We start from the raw sequence: 10,532 nt of genomic DNA, 5'->3' as shown, positions 1-10,532 counted from the left end.
AGTGGTCCTTCGAACCGCATCCGTAACAGGCCCTGCTAGTAGACTTGCCCCAACATTCACCTAGGTGTCGTCTTCCACATTGGGGACATTCAGGTTTCTCGTGACGATTATTGCCCACACTAGCTACCGAAGTAGCTCGGGAGCCCATCGATGGTCTTGCCCTGATGGAAATTCCCGCAGTCGCCCTCGACTTATTAATGTCCTCCCTGAACTTCTTTACAGCTGAGAACGGAGCTTTACCCGTCGATCTTTTACGATAATCTCTAGCTTCAAATTCAGCCTTCCTCTTCTCCTTTCCAAGTTCTTCTGCCTTGCAGGCTCGTTCGACTAGTGTTACGAATTCTTTTATTTCCAAAATACCCATTAGTAGCTTTAAATCTTCATTCAATCCTTCCTCGAATCTTTTGCACATAGCAACCTCATCAGCTACACACTCCCGGGCATACCTACTGAGTCTTACGAATTCATGTTTGTATTCAGATACAGTCATACGGCCTTGCTTGAGTTCCAAGAACTCCTTACGCTTCTGATCAATGAACCGTTGGCTAATAAATTTCTTTCGGAATTCCGTTTGAAAGTAGTCCCAAGTTACTCGCTCGTTCGGGACTATGGAAATCAAGGTCCTCCACCAATAGTAGGCTGAGTCTCGCAACAAAGATACAGCACATTTTAGACATTCGTCGGGTGTGCATGACAATTCATCGAACACCCGAATGGTGTTACCAAGCCAGAACTCGGCCCTTTCGGCATCATCAGTTACTATGGCCTTGAACTCCTCGGCCCCACGCTTCCTAATCAAGTCTACAGGTGGCTTACTCAGCCTCACAGGATCAGCGACTGATGGCATTACAGGCTCTTGGGGTGGATTATTCAAATTTGGGAATTGTTGGACAGCCGGGTTGGTTCGGGCATATTGCGCGACCCACTCATTCATCATGGTAAAGAAGGCTTGTTTAGCCCCCTCACCTTGATTATTCGCAGATGACTGAGGTTCAACAGGCGGCGTCCCTTGTGCAGGAGCAGCCGCTACACTCTCAACGTCATCCGCTAGGGTTCTTTCTTCACCGGGGTCCATTTACTAATCAAAACAAAAACATTTCAACCGTCAGAAGTCATCACACATTTAAACATTAACATTCGGCATGTATAGCTAGACTCATACGCGCTATGGTAGTCCTAGAACCGACTAAACCATAGCTCTGATACCAATCAAATGTAACACCCCGAACCCGAAACCGACACCGGAGTCGAACACGAGGTGTTAACTGACTTTAACCCCTTATAAAATTTATTTTCCAGACACTGCCCAATCTGTGTACTAGTCGTTTTAAAAATCATATCTTGAGTTTCGTAACTCAAAAATCAGTTTCGTAATTTTCCCAGAAACTAGACTCATGTGCCCATCTATGTATTTTTTTCTAGAATTTTTGGTCGGGCCAATTAGTACAGTTTATTAGTCAAAGTCTCCCATGTTGCAGGGGTCGACTACACTGACCTTTGCCCATTACGACTTGGATATCTCCCTGCACGGGGCTTCAATACTGATGTTGTTTGTTTCTATGAAAACTAGACTCAGAGAGGAATCTGTACATATATGGTACGACCCCTAATTATCTTTGGTTAATTTATAATGAATTTCCAAAGTCGGAGCAGGGAATCCAGAAACCGTTCTGGCCCTGTCCCACAAAAATAATATACTGCCCATATGATCTTTTCGTTACTTCCTCATGAAAACAGACTCATCGAGCTTCGATTACATAATTTATTCATCAATTAATTCCACTCCTACTATTTTTAGTGATTTTTCAATCTCATGACACTGCTGCTGCCAGCATCTGTTACGAAAGTAACTAGGTCCATTTCATGCCTACCCTTGATCCAACTCAATCGAACATTCGTGCCATTTTCGCATGGCTTAAAGTTTACATGCCAAAGTTCAAACACAACGTAATAGCTTATACATGCCAAAATGTTCTTCTAGCCAACTAAGAAGAAAGTACCAAAACTTGCTATCCGGTGTGATGACTTCGATGACGGCCTAACCCCGCAAAAATAGATGAGTCCAAGCAACCTATAATGGGTGACAAGGAAACACCGAGTGAGTTTATAACTCAGTAAGTCATAAGCAATGCACTACCATCCATCAATAACATTATCACAAGAGGAAACAAAATGGAACGAGACAATTTACTCCATCCATACCGAACCATACCATAGTTCCTCCAACCTATCGATTCAGTTTCATATCAATTCATGCATTCATATTCCATATACTCATCAATAGGACATTGAAGCATTTTCATAAATCAATTTATTTTCGTTACAATCAAATGACTAAACGGCCTTTCACCCATCCTACGATAAATTTTATGTACGTGACTTCAAGTATATTTGTCATATAGGTTCAAACTTACCGAGCTCAACACCAAGTATAAGCATAGCACCTATTAGCCATGTACTCAAGACACTTACCCGATCCGTTGTCCGCGATCGACTCAATAGTGTCGCACACATAGTGTCCATAATGATTCACGAATGTATATTGAGTCCGCACACTCAGTGCTATATAATCAACTCGCACACTTAGTGCTACGTAATCAAATCGCACACTTAGTGCTACATAGTCAAACTCGCACACTTAGTGCCGCATGGTCAATTCGCACACTTAGTGCATCATATTCATTTCGCACACTTAGTGCAACATAGTCAAATCGCACACTTAGTGCTGTACAATTTAATCCCGCGCACTTAGCGCCAATCTCATGGTCATAAATGGTTATACCCGCACGTTTAGTGCCGAGATCAACAACTCAGTACATCTTACCTCTTTTCTTTTCATTCAACAATTTCATCATCACATACGTACATGCATATATATATATGTATATTTATTCATTCCATTCAGCATCAATACATAAACATTATGACCATTTGAAATAATACCAACTACATGCTTAATGACTTACCTTGTATTGGGTAAGACGGTTCCAACTCGGCTACTCAGTGATCTTTTCTTTACCTTTGCTTGATTCTCCTCCTTTAGCTCCTTGAGCTTAATCAATAATTCACTAGTTTAACCATCTTGTTAAACATTCATAATTCAATTTCACATGCTTATGTATGTTTGTATATTCGGCAACCATCCTCACTAATTACTCATGTTGATGGCCGAATGGATGTATGTGTGTACAATGTCAACTATAACATCATGTAATTCCACATATGACTACATTTCTTAAGTTCCACATCTTAATGCCCATTATACATAATCAAATTTAACATCATATATATATTTACTCATGTGGCCGAATATACATACTCCCATATAATATCAAGTACTCACTTTAAGTATGTTGCCGAATATACTTAATCATACACACACCTAACCAAAATAATTTCTAAAATCTTTATATCATTTATAATACATCTAATTATCCTTTTTCACATTATCAACTCAAATCACATACATTATTTACTATAACATCTTTACATTCGGCATTGGTGTCAACCATAGTAGCCGATTCTTCCTACTTTGTACCCATGCATCTATTAATCCTTAGTTGGTTCAAACACTTCACACACTAGGATTCATCAAATTTTTAACAAGAAATAAAATCTCTAATCCTCAAACTACCATGGCCGAACCTTCATGGAGTTGCTAAGACTCCTCATTTCTACTTCTCACACACTCTCACATCCAAACCCTTTTATTAAACACCCAAAGTCAACCATCTCCTTACCTCATCACCAAAGACATCAAAATACCAACCAAGAACGTAACATTCATGGCCGAATGTCATCTCCATCATTTAACAAAGTTTGAACCATGGCTAGGTAGATTTTGAACTTACAACTTAAAATATACATGAATCTCAAAGAATAACATTAAACATACCTCAATCTAGTTACATGCATGGCCAACTTCCTCCTAATCCTCTTCCTTAGGATTTTCGGTCAAAAGAGGTTGAAAAATGATGAACAAAACCTTTCTTTTTCCTTCCTTTAGCTCACGGCAATGGGGTGTATGCATGAGACCATTTTTTTTTCTTTTTTTCATCACCCTTCCTTTCATTATTTAATTATCATGCTTATTATTTTATTTTCCTTACCATACATCACTAACACAACATGTTGGTGACATGTTTCCACCCATAGCATGGCCGGCCACTACATATTAGGGATGGGGAATTTGACATGCAAGTCCCCTTTTTCTTCCACATGCACTAATAGGTCCTCATGCATTGACCTATCACATTTTAAAATTTTCTCATATAAGTCCTATTGACTAAATTCACATGCAATCGACTAAATCGAAGCTTGAAATTTTCACACATTCATGATTACATATTCTAGACAATAAACATCACATTCGAACCTTTCGGTGACTTGGTTTAGCGGTCCCGAAACCACTTCCCGACTAGGGTCAATTTTGGGCTGTCACATGTAAGGACCCAAGGAGTTTATCTATATTCAACCTTTCAAGATCCTCAACCTCTTCAATAGTTATTATCTTGATAGAAAACCTCTCTAGAAGATATTTAACATTTTTTTAACTGGCTTGGTATTTGAATATTCTTCTTCTAGAGCAAAAGCTTGGTTTGAAAGATCACAGAACTTTGCATAAAACTCTCTAATAGTATCTGGTTCTTACATTTATAGGTTTTCAAACCTTAAATTTAGCATTTACATCTTTTATTGTTTGACAGTACATTTTCCTTCATTAGTAGTCTCCAAGATATCCTAAGCATTCTTAGCAACAGTGCATTTAACAATCCTTTTAACTCTCGCAGGTCAACTCCATAAAATATGACACATAAGGCTTTGGAGTTTGCATTGGTAAATTTTTCTTCCTCAATGGTCCTTCAAACTTCTAAGTTAACAACTCTTCCACATTTAGTATTCGTTTTAGATGGCTCTCATCTAGTCAGCATAACTCTCTATGTTTTCTTATCAATGGACTTAATGTATGCATTTATGAGTATTTTCTATTATGCGTAATTGCCAACCTCTAGCTTAGAGGGTCTTGAAGTAAATGAACCTTCCTTGGCTTGAATCTAGCAACACTAGAGTTCTTCACTAATTACTTTAACTGGTTAGCCCTGATACCAATTAAAACTTTAAAGTAGTTGCTGAGATATAAGTTATGTGCTTGGAAGGAGTGGTTAAGGGAGTGGGCACTCCGAGTACTGTGTGAAATAGAAAACAAATAGGGGACATAAGGTTTGTTTATGTAGTTCAATTTCCCTATGTTTGTAGAGCCTAGATTAGCGAGAAATATTCACTATCTTCAACACTTATAATAAGTTATCCTAATATATCACACACTTATGATAATTTTCTTAGCTTTGCACCTTGAAGATTGATACTCTCACCACTAAATTCACCCATATGAATTCAATATGTAACATCCCGAAATAGGGTCTAGTTGGAACAGTAGTTTCAAGACCACAAATCTGACAAGAAAAAAATTATTTTTATTATATTTTTATGGTCTACAATTCCAAAAAATGATTTCATGAAAATTTCGTTCAAAAATTTCGACGTTTGGGCACTCAATTTAGTCAAAAGGACTAAATTGTAAAAAGTGAAAAACTTGAGTTCTAGAAGCTAGAGGTGTCCACTTGTTATGAAATTTTAAATTGGAGGTCCTTAAATGGTAATTAGACCATTGGTTAAATTGTGGACAAAAATGGACATGAGAAAAGTGAAATAAGATATTTTTAAGTTAGGGGCATTTTGGTAAATTAGTAATTAAATGGACTAAAAGACAATAAAATCCTGAGTTAGACCGAGGAAAGAAAAAGGTTGAGAACTAAGTTGGTAGATTTGATTGTATTTTGTACCGAGGTCAGTTTACGGTAAATAAATGAAATATTTCAATGATTATTATTAATGTTGTTATTTTCCAGTAATTAATTATTTATTTCATGAAATTATTTAATGTTGACTCAAGTATGAGATGACAAAGAATCAGTGATAAAAAGTCCCGTTGAAACATTAGGAATCTGTCGGATACAAATGTCATGACATTAAGGGAATGAGACCCTATGTAAGACCATGTTTGGGACATAGCATTGACATTATTGAAGTAATGAGAGGTCCCACATAAGACCATGTATGGGACATAGCCTTGGCACCGAGATGAGAGGTCTGCCGTAAGGCCATGTCTGGGACATGGCATGGGCACCGATATGAGAACTCCCATGTAAGACCATATCTGGGATATGACATTGGCAGTACATGAAACATCCCATGTAAGCCCATGTCTAGGACATGGCTTTGGCATGTTATTATCAGACAGGAGACCCGAGTATCTTTAGTATTCCAAGTGGTTCAACGGGCTAGTAAATAGATTATGTTACATGAAAGTTCAGGTAAAAGCATAATAAATAGATTCAGATGAGTTATAAGGGTTAAGAGTATCTCAGTTATCGATTGAGAAAGAAAGTTCAGCAAAGGAGGAGTAAGTTATAATCATGAGTTATTTAAGTAAGCAAGTAAGTAAACAAGTAAGAGAGAAAGTAAAGAAGAAAGTAAAGATCATGATACTTGATGATAATTTATGAGTATAATTATTTATAATAAATGTTGTTATTTATTTGCTTGTAAACTTACTAAGCTTTAATGCTTACTCCCTTTATTTTCCTTCTTTATTATAGTATCGCCAAGCCAATTCGGGGATCATAAAGTCGTCATAGATCGTTTCACACTATCAACAAGCCATCTCGGTATTTTATGAATCGAAACGTTTAAGTTATGGCATGTATAGGGACTTAGTCATTTTGTGCATTCTTATGATGTGGCTAATGAATAGCATGGAAATACTCGATAATGATTAGCTATTGAAATGAAAATTTAAGAACATGTTTTGATGTTATGTATGCCTAAATGATAGTTAATACAAAGAAATTATAAAAGAGTAAAAATTTGCAATGGAATAGTTTTTGGACAGCAGCATTGACGTGATTTTGAAAAATCACCAAGGAGAGTAGAAATGGAATTAGAGAGTGAATGAGATATAAAATTAAATCTTATCGAGCATATTTTCACATGAAAGAAACGGTGTAGGCAAAGGAATTATATATTATGAGATATTTGAATTTTAGTGAGATAGGGTTAGAATGGTTTTTGAAGTCCCATATTCTGAATTTAGAAAATCATTAAAAATTGTAAATAAAGAATTATGAGTCATAATTTATATGTATAGATTTATTAGTGAGTCTATTTTTAAAAGAAACAAATTAGAACATTATCTGAATTCTGTACAATGAGATAATTGATTTTTAGTGAAGAGGGGTCAAAACTATCAAGTAGTGAAACAGGGGAGAATTTAACGAATAAACTGTACTATTTGGCTAAACCAAAAATTCTGGAAATTTTATAGTAAGAAGATATATGAGTCTAGTTTCAGGGAAAATTTACGGATATAAATTTCAAGTTTTTTATCTCTATTTATAATTAAATTAGTGATTGTTACGTAGGTGGACAATTTTATTGTGAATAGTGAAATAATTTATTTTGATTTATTTAAGTATTCAAAGAATTTGTAATGTTCTCGGTTTGGACCCAAACCATTTTCGTTGCATGTTTTAGGGTCTCGAGGGTTCTTTTTAGGGATATATTGAATTAATGTGAGCAAATTAATTTTAAAAGCAAATTTTTATGTTCCGAGCTAGTAAGTTAAGTCAGATAACGCCTTGTGCTCGACTCCGACAACGGTCTCAGGTAAGGGGTGTTACACAATAAGTAAACCACAACACGAAATATTTTAATATCAATATGCACTCACAAAATAAAGTTCCTTACAAGAACATATTAAGTGCTTAATCTTTTTGTACAATAACCTATACATGTCTCTTAATTATATAGAATATTCTAAGACTTACTAACATCAGAATATGTATATCAATCCCTATAAAACAACCAAAATATAAGCTTAATGCAATATAATGATAAAGAGCAAGGTAAACATGGATGCTTCGCAGCTAAAAATGCAATGTTCCAATCCAATCCAATATCCACGATCTGAGGGATTAGATAGGGGTGATTCAATCTGATCTGATCCTCCAAATATATTTCCCCAAGTGATATGATCTTTATTGGTGGAATCATATCATCCACATAATCAGCATATCCCATAAACATGGTTTAATAAATTTCCAATAACATAAATATGAAAATTGTGTTAAACAGCTTTAGTGGTCTTGGGCACTCCCTCAAGAACTCAATCACCCTTTCCATATTTTTCAGCATATCTATTTTCAATTTGGGTATCAATTTATCTCTCGATTGCTCCAAAATGTTGAGATCAAACATAAGTTTCAAACACCAAAATTTGTGAGTAAGCTAATACTTAAAGTCAATACTTTAGGGGTTGATTCTTTTTTCAAAATCAATGCTTAATGACTTATATTAACATGTGTTATTAGAGTTGATTTTTTATTGCTAATTGATCTTAAATTCGAATTGTGATTGCTATTAAAGATGGTTTTCCTGGGTTGACGATTGATTCTCTTTCCCCCTTGCAACTTTCTTTTTCTAGCATGATATCAAAAATAACATTTTAGTGATAGTGTTGAAGGTATACGACTCAGTAATAACCTTGTGCCTTATAACTTATCTATTTTAGAATATATATCTAACATGTCTAAAATTCTAAATGTAAAATGAAAATATGGAAAAAAAATCATTTATTAGGAGTAAAATTGATGAATAACAAGTGAAAGAAGAGAAGAAGAAAGAACCCAAAATGAGAGATGAGAGTACTAATCTTTTAAGATATAATTCTTAAGTAAGCAAGATAATTTTGTTTGCATAATAAAAAAATAGTTCTAAAATCAAAACACTAAAACGAATAATGAAGGGAAAGTTGAGAAATCACATAATTAGATTCAAGAACTCAAATGATAATGAGAGTGAAAAGAAAAATATCTAAAAATATAATGATGATATATTTTTTTTAAATTTGGTTATTTTATGAAGGACCCATTAGGAAAAATGTAAAGGAAAGCATACATAAAAACTACTCAATGGAGGTAACATTTTTTTTCTTGAGTTAGTGCAAAAAAGTTATGACTTAAAATTTTTTTTTGATGTGTTAAATTTTTTAACCAAACAATTGATTATTTTAGACGAATGTATTAAGAGGAATATTAAATGTAAAACTCATTTTTCAGTGTTATCGAAAATAGTGGTTCCGGGACGATAATTCAAACAAGATAGTCCATAGATATATTTAATTAATGTTTATGAGTTAAATATAGTGTAATATTGAATCATAATTTAATATATTTTATTAACTGGTCAATTAGTCAAGGTACAAGTCGTGCGTACCAAAAGTCAAGTGGTTTTGGAAAATGAGATTTTGGGACCTCATTTCTATAAACCGAGTTAGTAAATATTTAATAAAAATATTTACGGAGCTGTTATATAGGTGAGTTGAAGTTTGGTCCAAAAATTTTAGTGATTTGATAGTTAATTGAGGAAAAAAAGAGTAAATCGTAAAAGTTAATCATTATTGATTTTATAAGCTAAATGGATTAAATGTTATTTTTGTAAGTGTTAATATGTCAATTTACTACATTTAAAAGATACTGGTGGTTGGCGTAAGATATTTAAGTAAAATATGTTAAGTATAATATTAAAATTTTATATTAAAGTAAAATAAAAAGAAAATAAGTCATCATCTTCTACCATTTTTCTTTCACCATCTATTGTTCGCAATTTTACTTTCACCGAGCTCGGTCCAAAACAACGGTGTACGGCATTTACGACCGTACAAAGCCTCGTAAGGTGCCATCTTAATACTTGATTGAAAACTATTATTGTAAGCGAATTCAATCAAAGGTAAATACCGTTCCCATGAACCACTGAACTCGAGGATGCAACATCTCAACATATCCTCAAGTATCTGAATTATCCGCTCAGATTGACCATCGGTTTGGGGATGAAAAGCAGTGCTAAAATGCAGCTTGGTACCCAAAGCTTCTTGCAATTTCCTCCAAAATCGCGAGGTGAATCTCGGATCTCTATCCGACACGATAGAAATAGGTACCCCGTGTAATCTCACAATCTGAGAAACGTACAATTCAACTAGTCTATCCAATGAAAAATCCATACACACGGGGATAAAGTGAGCCGACTTAGTCAGTCTATCAACAACAACCCAAATCGCATCCTTCTTACTTGTTGACAATGGCAGTCCGGACACAAAGTCCATTGTGACTCGATCCCATTTCCACTCGGGTATCATGATCGGCTGAAGTAATCCTGAAGGCACTTGATGTTCCGATTTCACTTGTTGACATATTAAACATCTCGAAACAAAGTCGGAGATGTCTCATTTCATACCATGCCACCAAAACCAACGTTTCAAATCGTTGTACATTTTCGTACTCTCCGGGTGACTTGACATTCGGCTACAATGGGCTTCGTTCAGAATCATCGAAATGAGTTCCGAACTCCTTGGAATACACAAACGACTTCTGAACCTCAAACAATCATCATCATCAATTTGAAACTCCGATTCCTTG

Source organism: Gossypium hirsutum, chromosome D04 (assembly GCF_007990345.1).
Source record: "Gossypium hirsutum isolate 1008001.06 chromosome D04, Gossypium_hirsutum_v2.1, whole genome shotgun sequence".
Lineage (NCBI taxonomy): Eukaryota > Viridiplantae > Streptophyta > Magnoliopsida > Malvales > Malvaceae > Gossypium > Gossypium hirsutum.
This window is presented reverse-complemented; position numbering follows the sequence as displayed.